This window comes from Vespa mandarinia, chromosome 19, assembly GCF_050613455.1.
Source record: "Vespa mandarinia isolate Hongniang chromosome 19, ASM5061345v1, whole genome shotgun sequence".
Lineage (NCBI taxonomy): Eukaryota > Metazoa > Arthropoda > Insecta > Hymenoptera > Vespidae > Vespa > Vespa mandarinia.
Genome location: NC_140828.1, coordinates 1,862,501 through 1,882,500, shown reverse-complemented (window position 1 = coordinate 1,882,500; position 20,000 = coordinate 1,862,501). Strand labels below are relative to the sequence as shown.

The following is a 20,000-nucleotide window of genomic DNA, read 5'->3' as shown; positions in this document are numbered from 1 at the left end:
CCGTTCGGTTATATATTATCGATTATTATACACACACACACACACACACACACACATATACCATTCTGTTTCTTCTATCTGAATTAATGAATAAATTAAATATCCAGTATATATTGATTTTTCGTTCGAACGTTATTACCTCGTATAAATCGACTTTTAAATTGATTTTTTTTCCTCCTCCCTCCCTCCCTCCCTCTCTCCTACACTCCCTCCTTCTTTCCATCTTTCTTTTCTTCGCTTTTTCTCTTTCTATCCTTTTAACATTTATTCCTACAACTTCTTCCTAATCGACGTAACATTAAAAAGGCAAAACTTACGAAACGGGGATAAGATCTTCGCATCCGTGGAAGAAATCCTAATTGGAAGATTAAGATGAACGGACGACGACGGTAATTGAAAACTTAACGTCTAGACGAGATGTCGAAATAGTCTGCTCTCTCTCTCTCTCTCTCTCTCTCTCTCTCTCTCTCTCTTCTCTCTTCTCTCTATCTATCTCTCTTGCTCTCTTGATTTCTCGATAAACACGACGAATAAAATCGATCTTTTGGAAGAAAATCATTCGATTCTATTGTTGTTCTCGTGTTCTCTTTTAATCAATGAAACCTGATAAGTTCGTAAAAGAAAAAAAAAAAAAGAGAGCAAAGAAAAAAGAAAAGAAAAAATTAATTTCCAATGATCCATCAATTATCAATTAATCGAAACAACGTGAAAATTTCGTAATAACAATGAGAAAATACATTTCAATAATTAATTATTATTATTATTCGTTCTTATTTCTTCGATCAATGCAACGAAGAAACATTAAATCTCATGAATTAACGAAAACAAATCTATATTATTATTATTATAAAATAAATGATATATTTTATACCGTTAACATATTGTCAATAATATATTTATACACGTCGAGTAATACTCACGTGTTTTCATTATGTCAATGCAACGTAAAACATATGTACACGTTTAATCGATGAATTATTAAAAGCTTATAATGTCGTTATTGTTTAATCGTTCATTAGAGTCTCGCTCGATACAAATTTCTCCTGCATTGATCGATCATTAAATATAATAGTTTTGTAAATTGAAAAATAATTTTTTATTCTCTGTTTTTTAAATAAATATAAATTTCGTGAACGAAAACGAAACGACGTATTACATTATTTATTTATTTATTTTTCTTTTCTTTTGTTTCATTTTTATTTGATTTTTTCTCTCATATATATCACCATTGATAATTAAAAAAAATATATATTCAATAGAATTATCTAAGTATTGTAAATAAATAAATAAATAAATATATATATATATACTTACAATATTTTGTCGATATAAAATATAAAAGAGGGGAAATTATTTTTAATACGTCTAACTTGGTTGAACGCTTGTTATCGACTGCCCTGAATCTATTACGTATAACGTGTAACGTGTGTATGTAAATATATATATATACACACCTTGGAAAACATTTGACATTTATACAAGGACAAAAACAAATCTCTTCGACTTTCTATACATGTTTTTATTATCATTAACACATATACACGTAATACATACGTATATACGTATTATACTTTTATAAACATACGTATATACGTATAACTAACATATACGTATTACTTGGGATCAAAACAAAGTGATTCCGCTTCGTTGACTCTTTACTGCTGATCTCATCGTGTTGTTTATTATGAACTTCGTTGACCTATTTACATTCTTGGAATAGAGACACGTACGAGGTCGATAACATTTTGATCTTTATAAGGGAACACGTCTTTCGAGCATCTTTAAGAAATAAAAACATCTTTTAAATAAAAATAATCTTTTATAATTGTATCTATGTATTTACATATGTACATACACGCACATATATATATATATATAAAAATATATACACGTATGATTGTAAATAATTAATACGATTGTAAAAATTTATTATCATTTTTACGAGACTTTTTATATTGCGAGATTTGTCATTTAATTTTGTAATTTGAAAAGGAAGAAAGATAAGAAATAAATTGAAAAATTTTGTAAAGGATTTTAAAATCAGCTGACAAATTTCTTTTTATTCGTCCAGGATTTTTTTCTTCTTTCCTTTACCATCTCTCACGTGTATTAAATTTAATAATATAATATTTCACTGAGATATCACAATTCTATTCACTATTGACGAAAGGAAAGATAAGGAATTGCGTTAGAATCTGTCAATCGTATGCCAATATATATTCTTTTATATAGAATATTTTTTATTCTCTATTATTTTCCCTTTCTTCTTTTCTATTTTCTTTCTTTCTTTTTTCTATACTTTTTTATAATTTAATTCAATATCACGACAGCTGTCCGGGGCGAAATATAATTATAAGTCAAATTCGTCGATCGAGTAAATTATTTACACGTCCAATTTAAATGGAGGCACTTTTTTTTTCCTTCTTTTATTTTTTTTTTTTTTTTTTTTTTTTTTTTTAAATAAAATCCTACACGGTTTAAACCCAGATCTAATCATGGCAACGAGTCAATTATTATTCAATTTGATTTAGTTTTTCTTCCCCCACTACCACCAACCCCGATTCATACGTCTTTGCACGCGAATCCTAATAATAATCCTAATAATAATCTTAATAATGTTCGTGATCAACTATTGAAATCTTTTTCAAGTAGAAACAAAAAAAAAAAAAAAAAAAAAAAAAAATAAATTCACGGAAAATAGAAAAGTTATTCGAGAATAGCAAATGTTTCGTTTTAATTTCTTTTTATTCATCTTCTTCTTCTTCTTCTTCTTCTTCTTCTTTAAAAAAAAAAAAAAAAAAAGGAAAGAAAAGGAAAAAAAAAATTACCAAAGATTATCGTAATTAGACACCTGAACCACGCTCATTATATATCCTTGTAAATCATGAAAACGCGTAGATAATTTGATGGGTAGAATCTCGCGAGTGCAGGTAGAACGATAATTTAACGATGCGCGTTTGCTATTCGGGTAATACGACGTGGTAATTCATTGTGTCTCGGCTACTACGTTACGCCCGATAAATCGCTTAGAAATGTGAAATGCTTTGCACGTAGAGTAGTTATGTAATATACGATTATTTATGTATATACATACATACATACATACATACATACATACATACATACATACGTGCATACGTGCATAACGTGAGTACGCGCGTACGTATGCATATCATCAATTTGAAGGATTTTTGTAAGAGAAGAAAGAGAAGAGCGATGTTTAAGAATTATTGTCCGATTAAAAAAAAAAGAAAAAAAAAGAAAAAAGAGCAAAAAAAAGGAGAAGAAAGAAAAAAGTTAATCGAAAATACCAAAAAGAAAGGAAAAGAGAGGAAGAAAGGAAATGTTCGTTTTTTCTCTCGCCATTCAAGAAAAAGGAGAAGAAAAAGGAGTTAATCAAAAGGAAAGAAAGAAAGGAAATGTTCGTTCTTTTTTTTTGGTCGCTATTTAAGAATAAAAAAAAGAAAAAAAACCGAAAAAAGAAAAAGGAAGAAAGAAAGAAAAAATTTTCCTATTTATATTTAAACGGGACGAATATTTTGCCTGTTCTTTCTTCTTTTTTTTTATTTTTACAAAAAAAATTTATAAAAGATGTACGTATATATTGAATGTTAATTAATAAAGAGTAAAGAGAAAGAGAGAGAGAGAGAGAGAGAGAGAGAGAATAGAAATGACTCCCTAAAGAAGAAGCAAAAAACAAGAAAAATATAAAAAAAAGAATTGGAAAAAGTCAACGTTATTCGTTTAGTCATCGCGAATGCATAGAATTACTCTTTACGACTCGCAAGGGAGCAGCGTCAAATAAATAAATCCAATTATTCAGCTCACCATAGCTAAAGAAGCCCACGCTTCTTCTAATTCCCTCGTATTAAGAGAATATGCTAAATAATATTTCTCTCTCTCTCTCTCTCTCTCTCTCTCTCTCTTCTCTCTTTATTACTCTCGATGGTTTCTTCTTGAATAAATGTTAACCTGATGAAAAATAATCCGATATTAAAATATATTATATCGAAATATTATTTATACGTATAACTATACCTACATACACATACACACGCACACACACACACATACACACATATATATATATATATATATAATTATTTTTAAAGAATGATTTAAAATCTAATCGTTAATCTAATTTGGATAATCTTTCTTTATCGAATTATTTTATCTAATCACTAGATCAGATTGTTAACAAACGATTTTGACCGATACACGAACTAACATGTACTGTGATATATATATATCACATATATATATATATATATATATAGGGAAAGAGAGAGGGAGGGGAGAGAGAGAGAGATAGAGAGAGTGGATGTGGTACATCACATACAACGTTGTTAGAAACGTTAATTAAGGATCTTCAGCTCTACCTCCTTCTCTCTATCTCCACCTCTTCCTCTAAGGTAGTCTATTCCTGTGGAAATGAGATTGTCGAGGCTGCCACGGTCAAGAGTGTGGGTGGTCTTTCAACTTGCTGAAAACGAGAGCTGTACAATCTACGCCATGCTATATATTAGATACTATAGCAGGTGTCTAATCTAATCAATTGATATTGGAATTGATTAATGTAGAATATTTTCTGAAAGGGAAAATGTCACCCTAATCAAATTTTATTTTCAATCTTTCGTTATTAAGGCTTTCAATATTTTTCTATGATACGTGTATTTTTTTGGAGGGGAAAACAAAAGAAAGAAGAAGAAGAGAAGAAAATACATATATACATAAAATAAATATATATATATATATATACATAAAAAAAAAAGAACAAAATCATTTTAACATCGACGATAGAATGTATATGGAAAAAAAATTTTCCAAGATTCCCGATATTAATTTTACGGGAAATGAAGAACACATTGTAATATCAACATTTTACAAAAGTTTCAGAGTTCACTAAGAAAAAAAAAACAAGAAAAAGAGAGAGAAAGAGAGAGAGAGAGAGAGAGAAATCATTCTAACACCGACAATAGAAAATCCATGAAAAATTTACAAAGATTATGGTCTCAAGGGGATTTAAGATGAAAATTTCAGGATAGAATGCGAACGTAAAATCGAACAAAATTTTCCAATGAGTTCGACGAATTCTGAAAAAACGAACGAACAAATAGTCAATTTAACATCGACGATAAGAAAAAAAATTCAAGAGGATTTAAGAAGAATGTTCTATAATAAAGGACACGTCGTAAAAGAAAACGCCGCTTTCCAAAAGTTTCATCGAGTTTTGAGAAAGAAAAAGAAGAAGAAACGAGGAAAAAAAAAAAAGAAAAGGTCATTCCAACGCCGTCAATAGAAAAATGCATAGGGGAAGGGTGGGGAAAAAAATTTTCCAAAAGGTTAATCTCGGGAGATAATTAAAGAGAAACAATAAAGTAATCATTCTATAAAAGCGCAAAAGCAAATAATGTAGTAGCAAAAGAAGAGACGTAAATAAAACGCAATCTCAACATTTCGAGAAAGTATTTTCGCAATTGAAAACAGTGAACTTTCGAGGGAGTGTAGATGAAAGTGGAAAGAAAAAAAAAAGAAAGAAAAAAAAAAAAGAAAAAAGGAAAAGTCATTCCAACATCATGGACAGTGAAAAATTATATTCCATGAGGTTAAGGTCGCGAGAGAATTCGAAAAGAAAAGTCAAAAAAGAAAAAACAGAAGAAAAGAAAAGAGAGAGAGAGAGAGAGAGAGAGAGAAAATATAATAAAAAAAAGGAAAAAAAGATCTTAAGAAAAGTCAAAAGATGAATCAAAAGAAGAGTCCAAAAGACGAGTTCTATATCTGCATGGTAAAAAAAGAAAGAAAGAAAGAAAAAGAAGAAGAAGAAGAAAAGAAAAAGAAAAGAGAAAACAAGAAAAAATAAAAAAACAAAAAGGGAAAAAAAATCATCGTCTGGGTTGTCCCGTCTCGTCACGAAACTATCAAAGTGAGGACGAAGAAGCAGACAAAGAGGAAGAGAAAGAGAAAGAGGAGAAGATTCAGATAGGAGGTAGGAGGGTGTAGGGCCAACGATGAGGGTGAAGACGTCTGAGGTGGTAAAGAACAGAAAGAGAGAGAGAGAGAGAGAGAGAGAGAGAGAAGGGGTTGAAAGCTCGACTGCAAGCTTCTGGTACATGCCACTTCGTTTAAGAGGCGAATGCAGGTCAACAGGCTGCAGTGAGTGAGTCTGATGGCTTCTCTCTATCTCCCTTGCTCTTTCCTCTCTCTCTCTCTCTCTCTCTCTCCCTCTCTCTCTCTCTATATCTATCTATCTACTTCTCCTCTTTCTCTTTTTCTTTATCTCTCTCTCTCTCTCCTTTTTAGGATCTTGATAAGTATCTTTTTTCTTGTAGATAAAACTATAACACAGAGTAGAACATTCATACTCGCGTCAACATAAAACCTGATTTATAAATGTCCATATATCGATGAATAGAATGGGAACAAATATAAATAGAAGAATTATAATTAACGTTAATTGAATTATTTTTTTTAATATTAATGTTTCGTATATATTGAATATATGTTTCGTATATATGAAATATCTCTTTCTCTCTCTCTCCCTCTTTCTCTTTTTTTCTCTCGTGATAGTTAAGTTAATCATTAAAAAAAAAAAAAAAAATTAGAGAAAAAAAACGAAACAATTGGAAGGAAAATAAATCGTTAATTGAACGATATTCGACTGAGGAAAAAGACAAAAAAAAATGTAAAAAGAAATTAAAAAGAGAGAGAGAGAGAGAGATAGAGATAGAGGAAGAAATAAAATTCGAAAGAATAAAAAGATTTTAGAATATGCTATATGATATAAATAGCTGACAATCTCCTTGGTGAAGTTTCGTATGGTATATAGGTCGAGGGGTCGGTAACTTTGCTCTTCGTAGGACACAAACGAGAAGAGGATGAAGCATGATGAAGGCCGACTATTGCTAGATGAAAGAAGGTGAGAGAGAAGGAGGAGAGACGGTTTTCGGGACAATGACAATATCTCTGATACCAACACCAACATGAGTATTACTACGTTACAATCAACCACGTTATTGTTCAAGATCTATGCAAGCGCGCCTTGAACTGAACTCAACATTGAAGTTGTCGACCTGAATGGGAGAGGTCAGCGAACTCTTTTCTTTAGAACGAAACATATCCATCGATATTTGTAAAATTATATTTATATTTGTATTGGTCATTGATTTTATATTAATCTGTGTAATGTGAAAATTAAAAGCAAAAAGAAAAATAAAAAAAAACAAATAATTTTCTTCAAACACGAGAAGATAAGGATAATTGATAATGATAATATTTTATCGTTTTATATACATATATATGTAGATATATAATTTCTTTTTATTATTTATATTTTACATACATTTATATATTAATTTATTAATTATATAAATGTATATATAAATAAAATGGAGTAATTCGTTGGAGACTTCTTGTCGAATGATATCGATGAGAAATCGAAGCAAATGCGATCGAACCGAAGACAAAGCCTCTCTCTCTCTCTCTCTCTCTCTCTCTCTACTTTCTCTCTCTTTCTCTCTCTCTCTCTCTTGTATTTGCCGCGAGGTTCAACGCTAAGTGCATCGTGCCAGCGAGTACCATCTATTAAGCGGATAATTCGATCCACTGTTAGACAACATTGGCGACGGTTCTCTAAGAGAACGTTGCCTTCCTCTCTTGTTCTCTCTCTCTCTCCCTCTCTCTCTCTTCCCTATACTCTATCATTCGATTATGCCTGTAAATAATGATTATAAAAGCAATTTGAAACATCGTTTCAATGAACAAGAATAAATTGTATAGTCACGAAAAAAACATTTGAAAAGATAAAACATATTTGTATATATATATATATATATATATATATACATGTGTGTGTGTGTATGTTTGTTATATGAAAATATTTGTTCATCGAATATTTGCACGTTCGTTTTCGGAAAATGCATATATACATACATACATACATACATACATACATACATATATACGTATATTCTCAACAACTAGTCTCTTTTCCTTTTAAACATTTTTTCTATTTATTTTAAATGGACTCGTTTGGTATTTCCTTTTCTCCTTTTTTTGTTTTCTTTTTCTTTTTTTTTTTTCTTCTTCTTCTTCTTCTTGTTACAATCCATGCTGTAAAACGAATTAATAAATGAATAGTCATTTTTGATGAAGACAAAAAGACTGAGAGAAAGAGTGAGTGAGAGAAAAAGAGAAAAAGAAAAAAAAAGGATTTTTATTTTCTCCGTCGACATTTATTTTCAAATTTTATTACGAATCAGACTGGACTCGTTATATCACGAAAGAGAGACAGAGAAAAAGAGAGAGAGAGATAGAAAGAGAGAGAGAGAGAGAGAGAGAGAGAAAGAGATATCGTCGTTTGTCGTCGGTTTGCTGCATTCCAGTTAACTCTGTAAACGCGTAACACGCTCGATTAATTCATTCCGTGGATGCGTGCTCCAATGCGTGAGTGAACGTGTTCCTGTTAACAACAACGTTGCTTCCTGCGGTCATCACGATTCGTCCTAACGGGGGGATGGGTGGGTGGGTGGGGCCGGGACGGAGACAGACGGGAGGATGAGAATCGAACGAAATGGATAATCGGCGATGATCGCCGCATTGGTCCTCCAACCAATGATCATCAATTTTCTTATTTTCCTTATTATTATTTTATCGAACAAACAAACAAAAAAATCAACTAATTTAAATCTCTCCATTTAATTACGTTTAATTATGAATTTCATTTTAATTTCAAATTTCCTTTGATTTCAAATTTAATTAAATATTTTATTCCTTTTTATTTGTCATTTTAATACTTTACTTTATTTTATTTTATTTTATTTTATTTTATTTTATTTTATTTCAATTTTGATTCTCAATTTTATAATCAAAACTTCAATGGAATAATTTTAATGATTCATCGAGTCGTCGATATTCTTTCGGTGGGGGGGGGGGGGGGGTGAGAGGAGGGAGAGGGGATTTTTTTTATACGGAATTTACTGAACTAAAAAAAAAAAAAAGAGAAGAAAAGAAAAAAAAAGGGAAAGAAAAAGGAACAAAAGAAAGGAAGAGAAAAGATTTGCTCGAAGGAAAAAGAAGTCTCGATGTGATCGATTAGAAAAAGAAAAGAAAGAGAAGACCCCACCCCCCCCAAGAAAAAAAAAGAAAAAAAAGGAAAAGGACGACTTGTAGTTTTACGATCTGTTAAAAATGAAAAGATTAAAAATGAAAGACTTGAAATTTATCTAAAGAACTTACAACTCGATATATATCTAAATCTGTCTAATTTTTAATCGATTTTTTTCTCTCTCTCTCTCTCTCTCTCTCTCTCTCTCTCTCTTTCTCTCTCTTTCTCTTTCTCTCTCTGATCTTAAACAACATCGATCGAGATTTGCAAGTATCGTATGATTTTCTCGAGCCACAAGTTCGAGGTAAACAAAGTATCTAAAGCTAACAATAAACTGTCTTCCTGTTTTCCCTTCGACTAAACTTCTTCTTGTTTCTCTTCCTCTCTCTCTCTCTCTCTCTCTCTCTCTCTCTCTCACTCTCTTTCAATCTCTAGTTCTGTCTATCGAAGAGAAAAGTGAACGACATCGTTGGCAAAAGGTACCTCGGATTCACGTAGTTTGAAGAAGCTACTCGAGACTGATATTTCCCCCGAACGTATATATATATTTTATATATATATATATATATATATATATATATATATATTCCACCACATGACCTTCTTTTTCCAACAACTTTCTCAAACAATTTAAATCTCGAATTCTAGAATCTCTTTAAAAGACTATATTATTCCATGAATGACTTACTCGCAAAATTCGATCTATCGAACGTTACAACTCGATTCAAGTTTCTTCCACGATTTAAAATCCGACACTTTGAAAAATTGATATTTACAATATGATCGACTATGAGAAACTTCATCAAAATTTTTTTTCCTATCCTTCGTTCCTTTCCTTTCCTTTCCTTTCTTTTTTTTTCTTCTTTTTCTTTTTTTCTTTAATAGAATTCGATATCGAACTTACGTTCAAACGTACTAACACTTGCAACCACACACTCCATTAAACTTCTTATAATATTGCAATTGAAATAATATATATATATATATATATATATATATATATAATATGTCGGATTGATTATGTGAAGTGATAAACGAAAATATGTTTCTCTCTGAACAAAGTAATAAATCTTTATTTGTTAATTAATACTTATTTGCTAATTAATCTTACCTGTGAACAAAGGAACGACAATTTACGTTTATTATTCACACTATTTAAATCTTATTTAATATATATTATTTAGTATAAATTTCCTTATAAACTCTTGTGCTACTTCTCTCTTCTGCGTTCTATTTCCAACTGCCCGTTTCTCTTACAATTCTTAATGGCTCGATTTGTAGATAACAAAAGAATTTGTAAATAACAAAGGACAATGGAAGGGCAAGCCATGAGAAGCGCGGCAAATCTACCTGAAGAAAGTATACTTTCTTTGCATATATATATATATATATATATATATATATATATATAAAAATAAATAAAAATTTTTTTTTTTTCTGAAAATAATAATAAATTATTTTCTGATAACTCGGCGATATTTTCTTTCTTTCTTTCTCTCTCTCCCTCTCTCTCTCTCTCTCCCTTTCTCTTCCTCTCTTATCACCCTCGGCATTATACGATATAGTTAATAATCAATCATCGCGAACAATCGTCGATAATTACCTACGGTCGACGGACCCTCTCTCATCTTGGCTCGGTCCAATATGCAAACAGATTGGCAGAATAATTAAGTCTGACTCAATAGAACGACGCGAGGACGCTCGAACGACGGGAATTAATATGTCGTTCGTTTCTATCTCTCTCTTTAACCCTCTCCTCCCAATTTGTTCTCTTCTCTCTCTTTCTCTCTATCTCTCTCTCTTTCTATCGTTCCAGCCTCGCATCACTCCCATCTGTCACGATATCTACTACTCTTCATCGATCCATCTAGATATCTCCCAAAGATCAACGAGTAATACGTGTCTGTATGCATTTATCTAAAATCAAAAGACCGTTTCGAGAACGACCATTTCGTCTATGTGTATACGTGTGTGTGTGTGTGTGTGTGTGTGTGGGTATTTATGTATATATATATATATATATATATATATATGTATGTACGTATGTGTCTGTATATTTATGTATGTATGTATGTATCTTCGTACGATATAATTCATTCATAATTAAAATAATAATGCAAATGAAAATGATAGAAATTAAATTAAATCTTCTATTTACGTTTATATATATTTATATATGTATGTATGTATTTATATATATATATATATGTGTATTGATGTGTGTATATGTATATGTATAATATAAAAAATAAATTAGATAATTACTTTCTTCGACTTCATTCGCTTTATTTTTTTCTTTTTTCTTGTTATTTTCTCTTTTTTCCATTTTTCTTTTCTTCTCTTTCATGATACAATATATATATATATATATATATATATATATATATATATATATATAAACGTATATAGTACCTATGTGTTTCTTGTGTTACTTAATTAAATGTTGGATACGTTTAAAGGTTTCTTTTGTAATTTCATTCGTCTTAAATAAATGTGTTATAATACGTGTAGATATATATATATATATATATATATATATATATATATATATATAAATATATGTTTGCGTGTATCTTTGTGTATGAAAATTTTAATTGAGCAATCACATGTTTAAAGAAGGAAAGGAAGTTATGAAAAGAGACAGAGAGAGTAAGAGGAAGAAAAAAAGAGAGAAAAAGACAGAGACAGAGAGAGAGAGAGAGAGAGAGAGAAAGAGAGAGAGAGAGAGAGAGAGAGAGAGTAAAAGAAATAGAGAGAGAGAGAAAAAAAGTGGGGAGTTAATTCGCGTAAAACAAACGTGATTTAGAGACAGCAGTGGTACGAGTTTCCATATTTTACGAAATAATGTCAGCTTTGTGAAACGTACATACATCGTAGAGAAAATGCCAGAGGGCAATCTTCTCTCTCTCTCTCTCTCTCTCTCTCTCTCTCTCTTTCTCTAACTCTTTCTATACGGTTACATAAAAGGGGTTGGTCAGTAGTAAACGCCCCTTTCGCTTACCATCCCCATTTCCCTTGATTCCTTTAAATCCTTCTGTCTGAACGGACTTCTTCATTCTCTCTCTCTCTCTCTCTCTCTCTCTCTCTCTCTCTCTCTATCTGTCTCTCCCTCTCTACTTTTCATACAACTTTGCAAAATGACATAGAACGCATTCTATGGTAGTGGTAGAAACGACTCGAAGCTGAAAAAAGGGACAATCAGGACTGACCGTTCCACGTAATTGTCACTTTAATTGGACTTCCATCTTGGCTAGGTAATTATCAACGTCCAAAATATTTAAAAGGGATTATTATAATATTCGCGAGCAAAAAAACTCTTTCTCTCTTTCTCTTTTTCGCTTCCTTTCTCTCTCGTCCTCTCTCTTTCTCTATCTCTTTCTCTCTTTCTTTCGTGTTATAGTAGAATCGTCTCATGCAGGTACAATGTCGTATCAATGATTTTATTCTTTCAATAAAACGATGAAAAAAATATTTACCATGATCATTCACATAATGATCGATCTATAATATATAAATACTATATATAATAAATAAGAAATTTAAAGGAATTATCGAGAAACGAGCGAATGATTTTTTTATTTTGCGATCGAACGATTAAAGAGAAAGAAAGAAAGAAAAATAAGGAAGAAAAAAAAAAAAAAAGAAAGAAAGAAGAAAAAGGGAAATAACGAGAGAAGAAATTTTCATCGGATTATTCGTAATCAAAATCGTAAATAAAAATTACGATAATACGAATAATATAAAACTTAATAACTTATAATTAGAAAAAATGAATAATTAAAAAATGATTTCTCGACTCGATCCTCATCGACATTAACGAATACTCGATGAATTATTTATTTTATACGAAATTCCACGATGTCAATTAACGATTAAATTCGACAATTATATCCATTGAGTATGATATTCGATTTAAAATATCATGTATCACGTATATTTTCACTCTCGATTTCAAATCTACGATAGTTCTCGATTCGAGAGAAATATTTCCTTTTATCGTGGGAAAAAATAAATAAAAGTGATCGTGAAAAATAAATAAAAGTAATCGTGCGAAAAATCGATAATACGATAAGACGGAAAAAAAAAAAGAAAAAAAAACCACAGACAAAGACAGTGAGACCGAGTGAACGAGAAAGAAATAAAGAAAGAAAGAAAAAAAAAGAAGAAGAAGAAGAAGAAAATGAAGAAACGACTTATAACTATCGAGTTCCTGCTATTTTGTTAATTATTCGGTCTAAACGTATAGTTCCACCCTTTCAAGAAATTTCTATTCCCTACGTGCCTTCCTTCTTTCGCTAAACCAATCCCTTTACTCCCTACCTTCTCTTATCCCATCCCCATTTTTCTTACATCCCTTTTCATCGTAATCCTCTCTCTCCCTTTCATTACCTTCTATTTCGTACGCGGCACCCCCTTTCTGGTACTACACATCGACATTACGATTCTCCTTTAACTAGTCGACGTGTTCGTCCTCTAACCTAACCCCCTCTACCCCTCCTACTCTTACTCCTTTACCACTATCAACCCCGTAGCTTCTCGTATCCCCCTATGTATCGCGTTCTGTCACGAGAAACGATCGTTAGTCAAGGACCTCTAGTGAAGCAGCTATCATGTACCCTCTCTCTCTTTCTCTTTCTCTGTTTCTGTCTCTCTCTCTCTTTCATGGGATTATTGATCTAACGATATACGAAACAGGTGTAACTCTTGAATTTCAAAGGCCTATACGATAAAAACAAATCCTCTGATAGTTTTGCAAATCTTTTTTAATTTTCTTTTTCTTTTTTTTCTTTTTTTTCCTTTTTTTTTCTTTTTTTTTTTTTTTTGATCGAACCAACGTTCCCATTCCATCTTCGAAAATTTGTACTATCTCGAAATCTATCAAAAGTATTACGATATTTCTATGTATATATATATATATATATATATATATATATATATATATATATGTATGTGTGTGTGTGTGTATTTCGTTATATTGTACAAATAATTTAAACCCCAGTAGAGAAGCCAAAAGGAAGGTAAAAAAGAAAAGAAAGAAGAAAAAAAAACAGGAACAAGAAGAAGAAGAAGAAGAAGAAGAAGAAGAGGAAATTGTAAACGCAAGGAAGCATACAATATGATGAGAGAGAAAAGAATGAATTTGAAATGAGTCGGGAGAAAAATTTGATAAAGCATCGAGGTAGTAAAAAAAGAATTGGAAAAAATCTTTTATGAAACTTTTCCTCTTTTTTTTTTTTTTTTTTTTTTTTTTAAGGAAAAAAAAAAACACAAAAAAAAGAAAAAAGAAAAAAGAAGAAAAGGACCAAGAAAGAAATGACGAAAGAAGGACAGCAAAATAATAAAAAGGAGAAAGGTAAAAAAAGAAAAGAAAAGAAAAGAAAAATAAAACACAAAAATGTCTTCGATCAAGCGGGAGATAATCGTGAGTTTTCATTTTACCCTCTCTCTCTCTCTCTCTCTCTCTCTCTCTCTCTCTCTCTCTCTCTCTCTCTATCTCTCTCTTTTTTCTTTTTCTATCTATCTATCTACCTATCTATACCTAGTTTCAATTGCACGATCTATGTCTCATTCTCTCTCTCTCTCTCTCTCTCTCTCTCTCTCTCTATCTCTCTCTATCTCTCTCTATCTCTCTCAGTCGCGTATCGGAGAATCCGTCCAGGTCCTTTTTGTTTTCGCCCGAAACGCGATGCCTCAGGGCCAACGACGGGCCACCATTTACGCCCCAAACCTTCACAACCCTTGCTTCCCATCCCTCCACCCCTACCTCCCTCCCCCCCTCCCTGCCTGAGTTTCACCGCACAACGGCGGAAAGCGCAAACTTTATCGGGGGTGGTCCAATGATGCATCGTCCGGAAATGGCGAGGGTGGTTCCTGGCCGGAAGTGATGCACATACGTACGAAACTCGCATCTCTCGTACATATACATACGTGTGCCAGCTTGCAGGAACGTATCTGGATATTGCAAAGACCTAAACTATCTCTATTTCTCTCTCTCTCTCTCTTTTTCTCTCTCTCTCTCTCTCTCTCTCTTATTCCACTTATCCCGATTGACGTTATCGAACCATTTTATAGCCTTGCATCTTGCACGAACATTTGCTATTTTCGAAAGAAGAGAAAAAAAAAGAAAAAAAACGGGAAGGGTGGCGGGGGCCGGGAGGGGGGGGGTATGTTGAATGTAGACAAACTTCTAAACGTATATATGTATACGTAGATGAAACGACATATATCAGAGTTTATATGTAGAAATGAAAAATTTATGCTCGAATAATGAAAAATGATTAAAGGGAAAGAAATGTGAAAAAAAAAAAAAGAAGAAAAAAATATATACTATTTACGATTTCCCACGCAGTCCTCCCCCCCCCAATCCACCACACCTCCCCCTACGTAACGTTCAATTGAAATTAATTACTTTTAAACGATGAGATCTCTATCGCGTCTATTCGTATTATTATTATTATTACTTTATCATCCGTCATATTTTTTTTTTATTATTGTTCCATTCGAGAAAGACAAACAAATGAGATCGATGAGAATACGTATGTCGAAAAAGGGTCCCTTTATTCGTTCAATTCTACGAGTTTCATTTGATCAATAATTTATGACGTAGAATAAAAGAACATAATCGATTATCCTTCTCACTTAATTTTTATTTCTCTATAGACAGATATAAATAAATATTAATAAATATATATATATATATATATAATATTTGAACGAAATACAATAATAATAATAATAATAATAATGATAGTATCGCCAAAGAGAAGGAGGATTAATTATTTAATTCAATCGACTATTAAATAACCATTTAAATAAATAATTAAATCCCTTTGGAAAATGATTAACATCGATTTATAGAAAAATATAACGATTTATTTATTGGAAGAGATAATGAAATATTTATTAACGTTAAATCATTAATGGAATTAAATGTCAGGGGTTTTTGATACACCCCGTTGGATTAGAAATACCAAAACGTAATCCAAAGGCCAGAGGCCCTATCGACAGTTACAAGCCCCCGACGATTCATCGTTGAGATCAACTGTGTATCGTTAAAGCCGCATATTCGCATCGTGGAAATGCTGAAACATTCCTGTCGATGGGACTCGATGTACATATATATGTATGTATGAATGTACGTATGTATATATCCTCATGTATATATATATATATATATATATGTGTGTGTATATGTGTATTACACTACCGTTCGATCGCGATATTTCCAATCAAACTCGATGGGGTACTCTCACGCCAAAAAAAAGAAGCAAAAAAAAAGAAAAGAAAAAAAAGGAAGAAAAAAAAATAGAGAGAGAGAGAGAGAGAGAGAGAGAGAGAGAGAGAGAGAGATAACATGAATGCCCGCATTAATGCATTTGCGAAAGTCAATCGTTTAAAGATCTAAATGCATTAACATGAACTATGTACATACATAAATATATACACATATACATATATATGTATGTATATAGTATACAAAAGAACATTTTTAAATGTTCATAAATAATTATAAAGATCTATTTGTATTATTAACTTATGCAAATTATTACAATGTCTTTTTTTTCTTGTTTTTTTCTTTTTTTTTTTCAAAATCTTTTGTCGTTTTCCTTTTCTCTCTTTCTTTCTCTTTCACTCTTCTTTTTCTTTTTCCCTTTTTTTTTACTTACTCTTCTCAACCCCCGAGCCATTCTAATCGACTACCATCATAAGCCAATCACGAATATATTCAGCTTCGTGTAGATAATTTAATCGTGGGATCTGGCCTCTCTTCTTAGGGACATCCTCGAAGTGCAGGTTGACGTTATTTCACGAGACAAGATGCACGCCTTCCTAAAGATATTCGTTGCATCGTGGATACCTCGTAGATATAGTATAGTATAGTACGTTCCCACAAAGGCTTCTCCCACTTTCCTCTGTCTTCTATCTTTTACCTTACCGCCTATCACCCTCAATCCCCGCTCAATCCTCCTCAAGCCTCTACCCTTCTCGATTCTCTCATCCCCTATACCCCTATCATTCATCCATACCCCATCCCCTATTCCTCGTTCTATCCACCTCCCTTCACCTCCTTCCTCTGCTTTAAACCCCCCTTCACATTTCTTCTTGTACGTAAGAACTTGGCTCGCGTGACCGTATCGTGATACGTAACGAATTTAACGAGACTTGAAATACGTCACTGGTCGTTCATTCTTAGAAAGGAATTTCTCATTTCACGTGTATATATTTATATATGTATGTATATATGTATGTATACATTTATATATGTATGTAGGTATGTGTAGACGTAAATTTACATTACATATTAATCATTGAATCATTCGAATCGTTTTTAACGTTATCAAATGAATAGAAGAAAAAAAAAAAAGAAAAACAATAGAATAAGATGAAAGAAGGGAGAAATAATTATACGTCACGATTACGAAAAAAAAAATGTAAATTATTTTAATACCCATTAAATGATTTTAATTGGCTTCTAAAGATTCGTACAAATTTGCCCCTTCTATTTCTATTTAATTTCAATCGTAAATTACGATCATCGGATAACTTTTCATTCTTTCGGATTTCGAATCATTGGAATCACTTTTTTTTTTGTTTTTTAAATAATATTTTTTTAAATTATATATTTTTTTTTTATATATTATATTTATAAAGAAACACGTGTTTACGTTCGACTATTGAACAATTATTACATCGTAGATTTTTATTTTCATTTTATTATATGATAATATTAAAATCAATGCACGTATTGTTCTATTAAAATATTTATAAATATCTATGTATTTATATATTAAATTCTTTTTATATTTTATATTACATATATATATATATATATATTAATATAATTGTCTGACTATATATTTACGCCTGACTTGTACCACTTGTACATTAGTGATTACCACTGAAAATAACTGCAATCAATATATATTTATATATATATATATATATATATATATATATATATGAAGTTTTTCACCTGGCAAAACACCTATCTCGTTTCTACGCCAGGGACAAATGCCTCGAACTTCCTTGTTTCTTGTTACGTCGATATCGTATTCATGGTAACGAGGAACGGTAACGACGCGTTGTGTTCGCCTTGTTGCAATCGTTTCTTTTTTCTTTTTTTTTTTTTTTTTTTTTTTTTACCCGAATCCAAAGAGAAGAAGAGAGAGAGAGAGAGAGAGAGAAAGAGAGATAAAGAGGCCCAACTCACCAGCACTTTCTCACCAGCATTTTCTCTTTCCCCGTAACGATGATAACGTTAACGTCGATATCAAAATTTATTATATATCACACTGAAAAAAAATGTTAAATTTGATGTTTAAAAATTTGACGTGACTTGATAACGCCTATGTGTATAATACTATGGGTTCTTCCATTTTTTTTTTATAATTCTATTTTCTTTTTTTTTTTTTGGAAACAAAAAAAAAAGAAGTAGGAAACAAAACGAAGGAAGAAGGATCCAAAATATAAAAGTGACGGGTAGAGTTTGGTAGGAAAAATACAACGATAAGAGAAAATAAAAACAAAAATACGATCGGACTATTTTAAAAGTAACAACAATTAATGATTTTATCATATAATAATAATAGTAATAATAATAATAATAATAATAATAATAATAATAATAATAATAATAATAATAACAATAATAATAATAATAATAATAATAATAATAATAATAATAATAATAATAATAATAATAATAATAATGATTATAATAGAATAACAACACATTTATGTTCGATAGCACAATTTGATAGTAATGGGTTGGCAACTAAGTCATTGCGGAAACAAAATCCGCAATCACTTAGTTGCCAACGGGATATTTTGTTGGCAACTAAGTCGTTGCGGTGACCGAATCCGCAATGACTTAGTTGCCAATCCCGCAATCACTTAGTTGCCAACCCCGCAATCACTTAGTTGCCAATCCCGCAATCACTTAGTTGCCAACCCCGCAATCACTTAGTTGCCAACGGGATATTTTGTTGGCAACTAAGTCGTTGCGGTGACCGAATCCGCAATGACTTAGTTGCCAATCCCGCAATCACTTAGTTGCCAACCCCGCAATCACTTAGTTGCCAACGGGATATTTTGTTGGCAACTAAGTCGTTGCGGTGACCGAATCCGCAATGACTTAGTTGCCAATCCCGCAATCACTTAGTTGCCAACCCCGCAATCACTTAGTTGCCAACCCCGCAATCACTTAGTTGCCAACCCCGCAATGACTTAGTTGCCAACGGGATATTTTGTTGGCAACTAAGTCGTTGCGGTGACCGAATCCGCAATCACTTAGTTGCCAACCCCGCAATCACTTAGTTGCCAACCCCGCAATCACTTAGTTGCCAACCCCGCAATCACTTAGTTGCCAACCCCGCAATGACTTAGTTGCCAACGGGATATTTTGTTGGCAACTAAGTCGTTGCGGTGACCGAATCCGCAATCACTTAGTTGCCAACCCCGCAATCACTTAGTTGCCAACCCCGCAATCACTTAGTTGCCAACCCCGCAATCACTTAGTTGCCAACCCCGCAATCACTTAGTTGCCAACCCCGCAATCACTTAGTTGCCAATCCCGCAATCACTTAGTTGCCAACGCCATATTGGTTTGGCAACTAAGTCGTTGCGGTGACCATATCCGCAATGACTTAGTTGCCAACGCCATATTGTTTTGGCAACTAAGTCGTTGCGTTGACCATATCCGCAATGATTTAGTTGCCAACAGAATAAATTACATGTTCCAGAATTTATATCGTAACTCTAGCAAAATCCTAGAACACACTTGTTCGAGGTTGTTGAAAAGAGAGAGAGAGAGAGAGAGAGAGAGAGAGAGAGAGAGAGAGAGAGAAATATAGAGAATAGAATTTAGAAGAGGATAGAATATTGACTCGACGAATAA

The 20,000-nt window shown here is 32.0% G+C and overlaps 1 protein-coding gene across 6 annotated transcripts in view; it reads right to left on the bottom strand.

The window, feature by feature from the left end:
- Nucleotides 1-20,000, bottom strand: part of LOC118447975 (uncharacterized) — a 148,229-nt gene that overhangs the window by 77,919 nt on the left and 50,310 nt on the right. Inside the window, exons 1-2 of one of the 6 annotated variants that reach the window (XM_085662696.1) lie at nt 1,315-1,379; nt 318-603 (exon numbers count right to left, since the gene is read on the bottom strand). The exons of 2 other annotated variants lie outside the window; for them this stretch is intronic. The gene's annotated coding sequence lies outside the window, so the exon portion shown is untranslated. Of the gene's footprint in view, nt 1-317; nt 604-1,314; nt 1,409-10,214; nt 10,232-20,000 lie in introns of those variants that run through there. 3 more of the 6 variants (XM_085662694.1, XM_035880592.2, XM_085662693.1) reach the window with 3 other exon arrangements.